Here is a 15,955-nt window from a genome sequence, read left to right as displayed (position 1 = left end):
CGTATTCAGCGAGGTCTGGCGGACCTGATCCGCACTGTCGGATCAGGTCCACCAGACTTTCTTAAATAGGGGCCAGAATGTCTGCATTAAGGGATGCTACGAAAAATAGAAACAAGATTAACAGTAATCTTTTTACAGAGGATGAGGTTTTGTTAGTATTATCAAAAATAAATGTTAAAAAGGCAGTTGGTCCTGATAATATTCATCCAAGGGTTTTAAAAGAACTTCGATCAGTGCTAACTGTCCCATTAACTGATCTGTTTAATCAGTAACTATTAACAAGAGCAAAATGTAATACCTCTTCATAAAAGGGCAGTAGAGAAGAATCTGGTAACTACAGGCCAGTTAGTTAACTTCAGTAGTAGGGAAATTAATGGAAAGCCTCTTAAAAGAAAGAATTATGACTTACATAAAGACAAACAATTTAGAGGACCAAAATCAGCATGGGTTTACTTCAGGGAGATCATGTCAGACTAATCTAATTGATTTCTTTGATTATGTAACAAAAGTATTAGACAAGGGTGGAGCAGTTGATGTAGCATATCTAGATTTCAGCAAAGCATTTGACACTGTCCCACACAATAAACTAATTCACAAACTGTATCTCCTTGGTCTAGATTAAAAAATTGTGAACTGGGTGGAATGCTGGCTTAAGGACAGAAAACAAAGTGTCTTAGTAAATGGAGTTCATTCATCAGAGGGGGCTGTTACTAGTGGTGTTCCTCAGGGGTTAGTTCTGGGGCCTGTTTTGATTAACATATTTATCTGTGATATCAGCAAAGGGCTACAGGGGAAAGTATGTCTGTTTGCAGATGATACAAACATTTGTAACAGAGTGGATGTTCCAGGGGAGGTAGACAAAATGAGAAGTGATATGATATACAACAATTGGAGGATTGGACAGACGACTGGGGTATAAAGTTTCACACAGCAACGTGTAAAATAATGCATTTAGGGAAGAAAAATCCAAATGTTAATTACAGACTCAATGACACTTTACTGACTGTTACAGATGAGGAACAGGACTTGGGATTTAAAACTTAGAAAACAATGTAGTAATGCAACAAATAAGGCTAGCAGAATGCTTGGATGTATTGGTAGAGGTATTTGCAGCAGAAATAGTAAGGTTCTTATGCCACTTTATAGATCATTAGTTAGGCCTCATCTTGAGTATTGTCTGCAGTTCTGGAGTCCATATCTTCAGGAGGATATTAACAAACTTGAATCTGTGCAAAGGAGGGCTACCAAAATGGTACATGGTCTAAAAAATAAAACTTACCAGGATAGGATCAATTACCTAAATATGTATAGCTTAGAGAAGAGAAGGGAAAGAGGTGATATGATAGCATCTCTCAAGTACGTTAAAGGGCTTATTAAAACTGAGGCTGTGGGTATTTTACATAAAATGGAAAATTCAAGAACAAGGGGTCATGATCTCAAGCTAAAGGGTAGTAGATTCAGGAGTAATTTGAGGTAGCACAGAAAGAGTGATTGATTTATGGAATAAACTTCCTCAAGAGGTAGTAGCGATAAAAACTGTGGGGGACTTTAAAAATGCATGGGACAAGCATTAGGCTATCCTACAAACTAGATAAGTTTATACTGTTAGGTAATATCGGGCAGACTTGCTGGGCCTATGGCTCTTATCTGCCGTCAATATCTATGTTTCTATGTTTCTATAGAAATCACTAATAGCCTATATACAGAGCAACAGTGGATGGGTACAAAGGACTGTGGGGAGCCTATGTGATTGCCGTTACCATTTGACTGTGAAAGGCAAAACTTCAAAGTATCTGATTCCATTACATTTTTGAGATTCAAAAGACCACTTTTCAACCAATAGGAGGACGACCCTAGGTCATGTGATTGGCACTGAGAGAAACCGTTATGCCAGGAAACCGCTACACTAAGAAGCAGGAAGTTTCACCAGGTTCACACAAAGGGCCGATTTATCATGGCCCGAATGGGGCCAAATACCGGTGCTCCTTAACTCGTCCATCGACTCTGAGGCTGTGGACATCAATCCGCCCGATCGCATATGATCGGATTGACTGACACCCCCTGCTTGCGGCTGATTGGTCACAAATCTGTAGGGGGCGGCATTGCACAAGCAGTTCACCAGAACTGCTTGTGCAATGCTAAATGCAGACAGCTTATGCTGTAGGCATTCAGCGATGTCTGGCGGACATGATACGCTCATGATTGTCCTCAAAGTGTGGAATACAGCTTGGGAAACGATCGATCCACTTTATGTGAGCACAGGGCACAAGATAAAAGAAGAAGAAAACCAGGCTTAGGTAATACAAGCAATTTCTGTTGCTTTGGTATACATTGGAACTTTAGAGCTACAACAAGGAGCATTGTTACTTATCCCAGTTAGAGCTGCTGAAGTGGCCAAACGAGCAACAAAGTTCACCACTGTTGCTCTGTATATAGGTTATCAGTGCTTCTATGGTGAAACTCACTCTGACATTTTACATATCGGATATAAAGGTAGTTTAACCCAAATGATACTCTCAGAGAATTTTTTAATGGACACATCATTTATATATATATATATATATATATATATATATATATATATATATATATATATATATATATATATATATATATATATATATATATATATATATATATTGTGATATATTTTTTATATTCTGGATCACAAGGAGACGTCCCATATACATTTTTTTTAGCTTGTAGTATACCTGAATTTTATATATTGGATTTGTTTTTATGATTGTGAATTTGTCTTTTAGAATTAAGCATTCAGCAAATGTTTTATTATATCTCTGAGTAACAGATTTCTTTACCACTTAACTGTTAAAGGAACAGTCTAGTGAAAATTAAACTTTCATGATTTAGATAGGACATAACATTTTAAACAACTTTCCAATTCTTTTTTTATCATTACATTTGCTTTGTTCCCTTGGTGGTAATTTTGAAAATCTAAACCTTGGTAGGCTCAAACTGATTTCTAAACCGTTGAAAACCGCCTCTTAGCTCAGAGCATTTTAAAAAACAATCACAGTTAGACAGTACTAGTTCATGTGTGTCATTTAGATAACATTGTGCTCACTCCCATAGAGTTATTTAGGAGTCTGCACTGATTGGATAAACTGCATGTCTGTCAAAAGCACTAAATAAAGGGTCTGCAGAGGCTTAGATGCAAGGTAAAACAAATATTAATATAACTGTGTTGGTTATGCAAAACTGGGGAATGGGTAATAAATGGATTATCTTTCTTTTTAAACAATAAAAATTCTGGTGTAGACTGTCCTTTTAAGTGTTTGCTGCATAGCGCCCTCTTCACTCACCTACACCTTTTCAACTGTTATTTCATAAGCTATTGAGGAGCTTATCTAGAGGAGTAGCTATAACACCCCCAGGGCCGACCCTATTTTTCCACTTAAAGGGACAGTCTACTCCAGAATTTTTATTGTTTAAAAAGATAGATAATACCTTTGTTACCCATTCCACAGTTTTGCATAACCAACACTGTTATATTAATACTCTTTTTGCCTGTGTGATTACCTTGTATCTAAGCCTGTGCCGACTGCCCCCTTATCTCAGTCCTTTGACAAACATTAATTTTAGCCAAGCAGTGCTGACTCTTAAATAACTCCAATGAGCACAATGTTATCTATATTGCACACATGAACTAGCTCTGTCTAACTGTGAAAACTGTCAAAATGAACTTAGATATAGGAGGCAGTTTTTAACAGTTTAGAAATCAGTTTAAGTCTACCTAGATTTAGCTTGCAACAAGTAATACCAAGAGAACAAAGCACATTTTTGTTAAAGTAAATTGGAAAGTTGTTTAAAATTGCATGCGCCATCTGAATCATGAAAGTCTAATTTTGACTAGACTGTCCCTTTAAGTCATAATGTGAGAGAAAATAAAGGTATAAATATTCAGATGGATTGAATATACAGTTGTGCTCATAAGTTTACATATCCTGGCAGAATTTATGATTTCTTGGCCATTTTTCAGAGAATATGAATGATAACACAAAAACTTTTCTTTCACTCATGGTTAGTATTTGGCTGAGGCCATTTATTATCAATTAACTGTGTTTACTATTTTTAAATCATAATGACAACAGAAACTACCCAAATGACCCTGATCAAAAGTTTACATACCCTGGTGATTTTGACCTGATAACATTCACACAAGTTGACACAAAGGGGTTTGAATGGCTATTAAAGGTAACCATTCTCACCTGTGATCTGTTTGCTTGTAATTAGTGTGTGTGTATAAAAAGTAAATGAGTTTCTGGACTCCTGACAGACCCTTGCATCTTTCATTCAGTGCTGCACTGACGTTCTGGATTCTGAGTCATGGGGAAAGAAAAAGAATTGTCAGAGGATCTGTGGAAAAAAGGTAGTTGAACTGTATAAAACAGGAAAGGGATATAAAAAGATATCCAAGGAATTGAGAATGCAAATCAGCAGTGTTCAAACTCTAATCAAGAAGTGGAAAATGAGTCAAAATTAAGAAAATTGTGTTAGTGTCCAATTATTTACGGACCTAACTGTATATACAGGGAGTGCAGAATTATTAGGCAAGTTGTATTTTTGAGGATTAATTTTATTATTGAACAACATCCATGTTCTCAATGAACCCCAAAAACTCATTAATATCAAAGCTGAATATTTTTGGAAGTAGTTTTTAGTTTGTTTTTAATTTTAGCTATTTTAGGGGGATATCTGTGTGTGCAGGTGACTATTTCTGTGCATAATTATTAGGCAACTTAACAAAAAACAAATATATACCCATTTCAATTATTTATTTTTACCAGTGAAACCAATATAACATCTCAACATTCACAAATATACATTTCTGACATTCAAAAACAAAACAAAAACAAATCAGTAACCAATATAGCCACCTTTCTTTGCAAGGACACTCAAAAGCCTGCCATACATGGATTCTGTCAGTGTTTTGATCTGTTCACCATCAACATTGCGTGCAGCAGCAACCACAGCCTCCCAGACACTGTTCAGAGAGGTGTACTGTTTTCCCTCCTTGTAAATCTCACATTTGATGATGGACCACAGGTTCTCAATGGGGTTCAGATCAGGTGAACAAGGAGGCCATGTCATTAGATTTTCTTCTTTTATACCCTTTCTTGCCAGCCACGCTGTGGAGTACTTGGACGCGTGTGATGGAGCATTGTCCTGCATGAAAATCATGTTTTTCTTGAAGGATGCAGACTTCTTCCTGTACCACTGCTTGAAGAAGGTGTCTTCCAGAAACTGGCAGTAGGACTGGGAGTTGAGCTTGACTCCATCCTCAACCCGAAAAGGCCCCACAAGCTCATCTTTGATGATACCAGCCCAAACCAGTACTCCACCTCCACCTTGCTGGCGTCTGAGTCAGACTGGAGCTCTCTGCCCTTTACCAATCCAGCCACGGGCCCATCCATCTGGCCCATCAAGACTCACTCTCATTTCATCAGTCCATAAAACCTTAGAAAAATCAGTCTTGAGATATTTCTTGGCCCAGTCTTGACGTTTCAGCTTGTGTGTCTTGTTCAGTGGTTGTCGTCTTTCAGCCTTTCTTACCTTGGCCATGTCTCTGAGTATTGCACACCTTGTGCTTTTGGGCACTCCAGTGATGTTGCAGCTCTGAAATATGGCCAAACTGGTGGCAAGTTGCATCTTGGCAGCTGGACACTTGACTTTTCTCAGTTCATGGGCAGTTATTTTGCACCTTGGTTTTTCCACACGCTTCTTGCGACCCTGTTGACTATTTTGAATGAAACACTTGATTGTTCGATGATCACGCTTCAGAAGCTTTGCAATTTTAAGAGTGCTGCATCCCTCTGCAAGATATCTCACTATTTTTGACTTTTCTGAGCCTGTCAAGTCCTTCTTTTGACCCATTTTGCCAAAGGAAAGGAAGTTGCCAAATAATTATGCACACCTGATATAGGGTGTTGATGTCATTAGACCACACTCCTCCTCATTACAGAGATGCACATCACCTAATATGCTTAATTGGTAGTAGGCTTTCGAGCCTATACAGCTTGGAGTAAGACAACATGCATAAAGAGGATGATGTGGTCAAAATACTCATTTGCCTAATAATTCTGCACACAGTGTACACACACTATACACAGTATATATATATATATATATATATATATATATATATATATATATATATATATATATATATATATATATATATATATATAACACACAGAGAAAACCCAGCACTCACTTATAAGCTCTCAGCTAAGATTTAAAAGCAAAAATGGAAAGGTTAGTCACCGCATCTGGCCAAATGGGACAAGCTCAGGTACCACGTCAAGGTCCTCTCCAATACCTGAGACCCTAAAACAGCCACACAATGCAAGCTTTCAAATCCAAACAAACTGAAAACAAGGGAAGGGTGCACAGGAATATGTAACCACCCTAGACATATACAAAACACGGAAGGGAACTGCACTCTCATACCGGACCGGGTACACATCCCATGACCCTGCAACATGCTCAGCCCTGGGTGCCACTGGCACTCACAGGAAGCTGTGCTGTCCCCAGAGCCACAAGCAGTTAACCCCAGACAGGTCTGGGTGCAAGAACCATAGGGAAAATTACAAAACAAATTAATACAACACACAGAGAAAACCCAGCACTCACTTACAAGCTCTCAGCTAAGATTTAAAAGCAAAAATGGAAAGGTTAGTCACCGCATCTGGCCAAATGGGACAAGCTCAGGTACCACGTCAAGGTCCTCTCCAATACCTGAGACCCTAAAACAGCCACACAATGCAAGCTTTCAAATCCAAACAAACTGAAAACAAGGGAAGGGTGCACAGGAATATGTAACCACCCTAGACATATACAAAACACGGAAGGGAACTGCACTCTCATACCGGACCGGGTACACATCCCATGACCCTGCAACATGCTCAGCCCTGGGTGCCACTGGCACTCACAGGAAGCTGTGCTGTCCCCAGAGCCACAAGCAGTTAACCCCAGACAGGTCTGGGTGCAAGAACCATAGGGAAAATTACAAAACAAATTAATACAACACACAGAGAAAACCCAGCACTCACTTACAAGCTCTCAGCTAAGATTTAAAAGCAAAAATGGAAAGGTTAGTCACCGCATCTGGCCAAATGGGACAAGCTCAGGTACCACGTCAAGGTCCTCTCCAATACCTGAGACCCTAAAACAGCCACACAATGCAAGCTTTCAAATCCAAACAAACTGAAAACAAGGGAAGGGTGCACAGGAATATGTAACCACCCTAGACATATACAAAACACGGAAGGGAACTGCACTCTCATACCGGACCTGGTACACATCCCATGATATAAAAAGTCCACAAAATATTGCACTCACTGGGTTTGAAACAAAAAGTAGTTTACTCACATGACGTTTTCGGGGTATTCATCCCTTCCTCAGACCTTTACTCAAACCCAGTGAGTGCAATCTTTTTTGGACTTTATATTATAACTTTCTGCACTATTGTACCTGCTGACTGGTTAGGGGAGAATGCTTTCTCCTTGAATTTTATATATATATATATATATATATATATATATATATATTAAAATAAAAAGAACATTTTATTCCATGTGAAGAGCATTGGAATGTAAAGTATTTCTTACTCACTTCGGGATTAGCGCAGTTTGTCTAACGCAGTGTCTGTTTTCTTTACAGTACATCCCATAGAAGTATATGGGGAGAAGAAATTAACCCGGTCTCGGTATCCAAAACTTTTAGTTTCAACAATACATTTTTACTTTGAGCAATGTTAGCGAGCGAGCGAAAAATCTATTTAGCACGCCACTTGCAATCTGGCCTATTTTAGGTTATAGCTTGATGGATGGGTCCTTGGTCTCCTTTCATACAGATTTATACTGAATTAGACTCTGGTAGTTTCTTAGATGTAGTATACAAGAGTTGGTAAAAAGGATAAAAGGTTATTTCCATGGTGCAGTTTTTTTTGTTCTCTTTGCTTTTAGGAAATACTGATCTGTATTACTGGCATCAGCTGCAAAGCATAAAGCATTTTTTATTTTATTAAAGTTTCTATTATTATGCTGAATGTGTCTCAAAGAGGATTACAGTGCTGTAATTTATGTTTCCAATCTCCTCAAATTCTAATGTCAATGTTTGTTAGTTTTATGTTTTGTTTTCTATGCTTATTGTTTATTCAATAAAATATTTGAAAGTTAAAAAAAAAGCAACCTAAAAGAAGTGCAAGAGATAAATGATAAACTACCCAACATTCTTATTTCACAAGAAGGTGAAGAACTCAGTTTGACAAAGTATACATAATCATACACTTGTCACTTATCCTAGTTAAATACAGTTGCCCCTTTTAGTGCTTATTTGCTAAGGCTCATTTTACAGCCCAGAGCACCCTAAAAATTACCTGTTGCAATTATCTGCTACCTAGAGCTGCTCATTTCAAATGATTTAATACCTATTTTATATTAAGGCTATTATGTGTTTGTTGTAAGCTGTGTTTAGGGGAGAGGGACACCTTTGGATCGAACCTCTAAACCCATGCAATAAGTGCATTTGTTAAGTCATTAACATTTTAATGGCAATGAACTACCAATTACAGGGGTATGAGGACATTCTTACTGGCAGGTCCAGGGTTCATTGGCTCTGAGGGATGCAGGCGCATGCTTGTGTTGTGTGCTTATGGGTATTTATCTCAGATAGTATCAGTCTTTGCACCAGGAAGCATGCTGCTGCTCTGTACTAAAGAAACATGCATTGCCTTCATAGGTTTCCAGAGCATATCATCTTAAACAGAGGTTTGTAATTTACTTCACGATTCTAGTAACACTTTGATGCTGTCTCAAGATTCATCAGTGTTTAACTTCCTATTTTCATCCTCAGTGAAATAGGCCAATAGAGTGTGCTGAGAAACAACAGAATATTAGTTGCTTTGATACCTATTTTCAGAATGATTGGATTTCTGTTCTGCAAACTGTCAGAATTTGCATACTTTAATCAGAATCATTGTTCAAGTCACATGTCACCATTCCTACATAACTATTGTTTTCATCCTACTTTTGTCCTTGGTCTACCCATTTCTATCATCTTCATCTTATTCTTCTACATTATCAATATGGAAAAATGCATTTCTTAGTCAAGACTCAATCCACTTGATACCAGGTCCCATGGTAGGGCTGCAGGAGCTCTCTAGACTAGTTGCATGCATGTAACACAGAAGCACACCTCTTGGCCTCTTCTACCGGAAGCACTAATCACTGACACTGGTCTGTGTGCTTCTGCACCCTCTGTCATCACCCCATATAACCAGGTGCTTGATAATTTGTTTGTTTCAAGATCCTTATTATTTTCTTATCCCTTTCCTTTAATGTCCCTGCTTGTCATATAATTCTGAATGACCTCCTGCTGCTAAACATACAACCTATCTCTGACAGTGAATGAATGGGCTAGATTAATAAGTACTTGTGAGGTTACCAAGCAACCTCATTGTAAAGGTGAGATGATGTATGAAATTAATTGAGCCTTGCTTCACCTATTTTTCCAAAAGTATTGTTTGTGGGTGTTCCTGACATTAACATCTATAGTTGTGTTAAGAGTCCAATCTATGAAATCTTGCATATGAAACTTATTACTAAGAAGTTAAAAAAATTATAAATGAAACAATGTAAATGTAATACAGAATTCCACAGTTCAAAATGTCTCATTTTTATCTTTCTCTCACTTTCTTTTATGTTTTCAAAAATCTATTTTGCGCATATGTTAGAGTAGACTGTTTTATAGAGGGTTCTAATTTTGATTAGTTTGTTTTGTAAGGATTGTGATGCTGGTATCCATGACAGTAGAACTTTTTCTATGAATAGTTGCAAGATATTTGACATGCTGTTGATTATAATGGAGATGAACTTGCTGTATCGAGGGGCAGGTACAAATTTTGCAATTTTTAATTTGTAATAATATGGAATTTAGGCCAATAGTTCACACACACTGTGCTCCCCCACCTATGCCAGGGTCATACTATACTCACAGCTGCCTTCTCCAGTGTATACCTGGAGCCCAACCACACAGTGCACCCTCTACCTATGCAGAGGGCTCATACTTACAGTGCATGGGGGGGGGCATCATGCAAAAGCTTTGTTTATATCCAGGAAGCTCATTCTACACCACTGCTCACTGGGAAATGCTGGAAAATATAGTCCAGAACTGCAGTGGCCCAATACTGAGAATAAAATACTAAACTACAACTTCCAGCATGCTATGTAACTCCCAGCATCCTGTATTTCTTCCTCTAAAACTGAGTTATATATTCAGGATAACTAAAAGAAAAAAGAAGACATTGAAATATCTTTTTTTCTGAAATTTGTACTCCAATTGAGAAGGAAAATACAGGGGGGCACATGCCCTCTTGCCCACCCTCTGTGGATGTGCAGCCATGGCTTCTGCCTGGTACTTCATCTGACTGACCTTCTATTGATGCATCTTTGACCTGCTGTCCAATTAATATGGCTCCTGCACTCCTTCCCAGCTTGTTGCTTTCTACTGAACATGAGATCATTCCCACTTTTTATCTCCCTACATCTGTTTTTTACTCCCAATTGCCCAGTGTGTGTATATATGTCTGTCATGATATGCAGGACATATGCAGGACATAGCAATGATGGTACAACTCTATTTTATTGCAGAGCATAGCAATACACATCTAGTCAGGTTGATTGTACTAAACTAACTGCGACACAGACACCGGACCTAAGCCCCGCCCACAAACTAGTGACATCACATCCTGCTCTCATCACATCTTCCCCTTTTTCAAAGGCGAAGCATACATTTGCATATAACAAGGTACACAAACAGAGTATACAACAACATTTTTGTTTTTGAACATTATATAAACAAATAGGTTAGAAAACATGAACAAATAAATTACATCCTGACTTGGACATCGGGGTAGACTACCCTAGTCCACAGTGACCATGGGATTATTCTGCCCATACTTCCGGTCACTGTTCTAGCTAAAGTCAGTCCCTATATCGGGCCGGAAGTTTCACCACTCTTCCGCTTAATGTAACTTTGCATGAACTGTCCTCTGATACAGAAGGTGGTGAATTAGAGTCTGCTGGAGGCAAAGACATATCCCCGCTGTGATCTTGCTGAGGGGAAGGCACCTCTCTTAGAACAGGGGATCCCACCGGCGGTGGTACTGAGGCATCCAGTTCCAGACTCTCAAGTACAGACTGAAGATGTCTTCGGTTACGGCGTGTAACCGTCCCTCCCTCAGTAAGGACTGTATAAGACCTTGGTTCTGGAGAGTGGCCAACTACCGTAGCAGGCGTCTTCCATTTCTTCTCATCGTCCAGTTTAATTCTGACACTTTGGCCCGCTTTCAGTTCCTGTAAGGGCCTGACAGAATGTCTCCTGTCGTAGAAGAAACGATAACCCTTTTTGGCCTCTTCATCCCTCCTAAGGGCTTCGTCCCGAGGAACAGGGCCAGGCGGCTTGAAGACACCCACTGAGGGTAAAGTGGTGCGAATCTGGCGTCCTAGCATCAGCTGTGCCGGGCTAAACCCGGTGGCTTGAATGGGCGTTGCCCTGTATGACAAGAGGGCTAGGTACGGCTCAGATTTTGTTGTTTGAACTGCCCTTTCAGCCATTCCGTTGGCCTGCGGATAATGTGGACTTGATGTGGAATGTACAAAGTCATATTCCCTGCTGAAAGCACTGAACTCTGTAGAAGCGAACTGCATACCATTATCACTCACCAGCTCCATTGGAATGCCCCAGCAGGCGAACAAGCTCTTCAGGCGAATGATAACAGCCTGACTTGTGATATCATTCAGGGGTGCAATTTCCAAATACCTGGAATAGTAGTCGATTACAACAAGAAACTTTTTCCCGTGCAGTTCACACAAATCAGCAGCTATTTTCTGCCACGGCCCCGCAGGTAGCAGAGTAGATATCAAGGGCTCCCTTCTCTGAGTAGGCCGGCGTTCCCGGCAAAAGGCACATTTAGACACGAGATTTGCAATGTCGGAGCTGATCCCAGGCCACCACACAGCTGTAGCTGCCCTTTCTCTGCACTTTGTAAGGCCTAAGTGGCCATCATGAATCCTGTTTAACATCTCCTTCCTCATGCTGAGAGGAATTACAATGCGGTTTTGGAACAGCACCAACCCCTCCAGCTCCGTGAGCTGCGACCTCTCTGGCTGGTAAGCATTTAAAGACATCCAGGCTGCCTGGCTCTCGGGCCAGCCTTCTTTTATGTACCTTATAACTTCTTGCAGATCTGTGTCCAAATATGTCTCTTTCTTTATCTCTTCCAGTTTCCTTGAAGAAATGGACTTAGAGGCCAGAACTGAATCAACATACACTTTCACATCCGATTCTGTTTAGGATTCTTCAGCAGCAGCCAGCGGGAGCCTGGATAGTGTATCCGCCACAACCAGTTGTTTCCCTGGCACATGCACTGCCTGAACATTGAACCTGAGAAGTCTCATTAAAAGTCTCTGGCATCTCAAGGGTGTTTTGTCAATGTCATAAGAGTTGATTAGAGGGACTAGCGGTTTGTGGTCAGTTTCCAGACTAAATTTCTCCAAACCCACTAGATAGCACTGGAAGCGCTCACAGGCCCAAACTGCAGCCAGGCAATCTTTCTCAATTTGAGCGTATTTTGACTCCGCAGCCGTCAGTGTGCGGGAACAGTAGGCGATGGGCTGTAGTTTATTTCCGTTCAGCTGCAGGAGTGCAGCCCCCAACCCATAACTGCTTGCATTGGCACTAACCACAGTCTTTTTTGAAGGGTCGTAGAACCCCAGCACTGGGGCAGACCCCAGCAGGGACTTGGCATGCAGGAAAGCTTTTTCGTGTGAAGGTCCCCAGACCCAGGCAACGTCTTTCTTAAGCAACTCTGTGATAGGGTGTAAAACTGTTGATAAATCTGGAAGAAACTTGCCCACGTTATTTACAAGGCCCAATATCTGTCTCAGCTCATGTACATCAGAAGGGCTTTTCATCTGTTCAATAGCACGAATTTTCTCGGGGTCTGGCTTGATGCCATCCCCGTTGATTATATGCCCAAAGTAGTATAATTCAGTTTTCCTAAAATGACATTTTTCTTTATTCAGCTTCAGCCCAGACTCTTTGATAGCCTGTAGCACACAACTCAAACGCTGATCATGCTCCTCCAATGTAGACCCATACACTAGAATGTCGTCCATGAAGACCGCTGTGCCCACGTGGTCACTCAGGAGAGAACTCATTTCCCTTTGAAAGATTTCAGGAGCGGAGGATATCCCAAAGGGGAGTCTGCGGAAGCAGAACCGACCTACCGGTGTGATAAAGGTAGTCAGTTTGCGGCACTTTGGATCCAGGGGGATCTGCCAAAAGCCGCTAGAAGCGTCTAATGTGGAAAAGAACTTCGCCCTAGCCAACTTCGGAGCTATATCTTCTAATGTCGGCAGCACAAATCTCTCTCTCTTCACTGCCTCATTCAACCTTTTCAGGTCCACACAGATGCGCATCTTTCCGTTTTTCTTTGCAACTGGAACAATGGGGGCACACCAATCAGTCGCTTCAACAACCTCTTCAATAACCCCCATAGACTTCATGCGCATAAGCTCTTTCTCCACTTGAGGCATGAGCGGGAACGGAATTCTACGAGGAGTAGAAATACTGTATGGGATTGCGTCCCTTTTAAGTGCTATACGGACTGGTTTGCAATTCAGTAGGCCCAACTCGCCAAACATATCTTCGGAAATCTCATTCACTCTGGCCACGAGGCCCAAGTCACAGGCTGCTTTTCTGCTCCATAAATTGTTAACACACTGACCTCGAATCACATGCACCCACATGGTGAACTTTCTTTGCTTGTACTCACAGCTGGCAAGAAATTTCCCCGCACAATCAATGCGGCCACCAGGACTATGGACATTTGTAGTAACCTTCGCCAGCTGGGGCTGTCGAGGCAGTTTCATAAATTCAGCAAAAGACATTACAGTGATATCTGCTCCTGTGTCAATCTTAAAATCAACTTTGTCTCCCATTACAGTAAAAGTAACTTTCCAATCTTCCTCCAAGCTTGGCCGTTCCACAACGGACACCACAAAAGACACTTCCTGACCCTCCTGGTCACCGTCCACCTGCATCTCCTTAATGTATTCAGTTTTACACACCACTTCAAAATGGCCCATTCTGTTACATTTTCTGCATCTCTTATCTCTGGCCGGACATATAACACTCTGATCATGGGCACGGTAGCACCGCGTGTATCGGGCATGTTGCGCCCATCCACTTCTAGGCCTTTCTAGTACTTTAGATCACACTGTGCCTTTCACTAGCAGTTTTCCTAGACTGTTGCACTTCATCTATATGGAAGAATGAAAACAGCATCAATCTGCAAGGAGGTGCACGTACCTAGGTCCTGCCAATGACCCCAAATAATGGCCAATCCACAAATAGAACAGCACCATCCAAAAGGTAAGTTAAAAGTGTATCTTTATTGGGACATCTCCAAACACAGCACAAAAACACGACGTTTCGGTCAGATGAAACGTCGTGTTTTTGTGCTGTGTTTGGAGATGTCCCAATAAAGATACACTTTTAACTTACCTTTTGGATGGTGCTGTTCTATTTGTGTGTTGCACTTCATCCACAATACTCTCAGACCTCAGATCAGCACTTTGCTTTTTCACCAGTTCAGTCTGGCGGGCCATCCTAATAGCCCCATCTAACGTTAAATCAGGCTCTAACTGCAGCTTCAGTGAGACTTCAGCATCTGCAATTCCAATAACTATTCTGTCTCTGATTTGCTCTTCTTTAGCAACACCAAACTCACAGAATTCAGGCTGCGCACAAATGACTCCACAGATTCTCCCACACGCTGATTACATTCGTGAAAACAAGCTCTCTCATGAATCACATTTCTTTTGGGCACAAAGTGGGCAATGAGTTTATCCATAACTATATCAAAGTTAAATTCTTCCCCTTCTTGGAAAGTAAAAGCATTGAACACTGGCTCCATATCTTTCCCCATAGAGTATAAAAGAGAATTAACTTGTACATCACCACTCTCCTTGTTCAGTTTGGAAGCAATCCTGAAGCACTGAAACTGCTGACGCCATGTGGGCCAAGCTGCAGGCTGAGAGAAGTCAAAAGGCTCAGGTGGGGTAAACTTTGACATCGTCATCATCAGAAACAGAAGCGTAGTCCAGAACTTCTGACACCATGTCATGAGATGCAGGACATATGCAGGACACAGCAATGATGGTACAACTCTATTTTATTGCAGAGCATAGCAATACACATCTAGTCAGGTTGATTGTACTAAACTAACTGCGACACAGACACCGGACCTAAGCCCCACCCACAAACTAGTGACATCACATCCTGCTCTCATCACAATGTCTATATACATATAGACATATATTGGTGCATTGGAGCCCTTTGCTCTCAAATAGAGGAAAACATGTAAAAGCATATTTATACAATATTCATATTTAATAAAAGTTTTAACTATGTATTGTATGTAAATATTTCAGATTCCAATGTTATGCACATAGCAGAATATGTAATATGTATTTATAAATAGATAATTGGAATGTGAAATATTAATATTTTCATGTTGAGTTGGCGCCTTTGAGAATATGCGATCAGGTTAGCTTGCAAGCAGGGTGTTTTTTTCCACTTTTTTTGCTGAGTTGACTTCTATGGGGTAATACTTTATCATATACGTGATATTCCATGTTTGGCTTTTTACTCGTATCAGGTTAGAGTGCAACCAAAAACGTTTTACTTTAATTTGTAATACGCGCGCTACTTGACGCACTAAAAATGCTTGCTTCTAGCTCAGTTAGCGAGTGAGTGGGAGCGTTAAAAATGATACACTCGTACACTTGCCCAATATGGGTATTAAGAGACCAAAAGGTATACATGAAGAATTGCAAATGTTCCTTTTAGTGCACTTAAAGTGACATCA

The sequence above is a fragment of the Bombina bombina genome, chromosome 4 (genome assembly GCF_027579735.1).
Source record: "Bombina bombina isolate aBomBom1 chromosome 4, aBomBom1.pri, whole genome shotgun sequence".
NCBI lineage: Eukaryota > Metazoa > Chordata > Amphibia > Anura > Bombinatoridae > Bombina > Bombina bombina.
The sequence above is the reverse complement of the archived record's forward strand: the minus strand, read 5'-3'. Positions refer to the sequence as shown.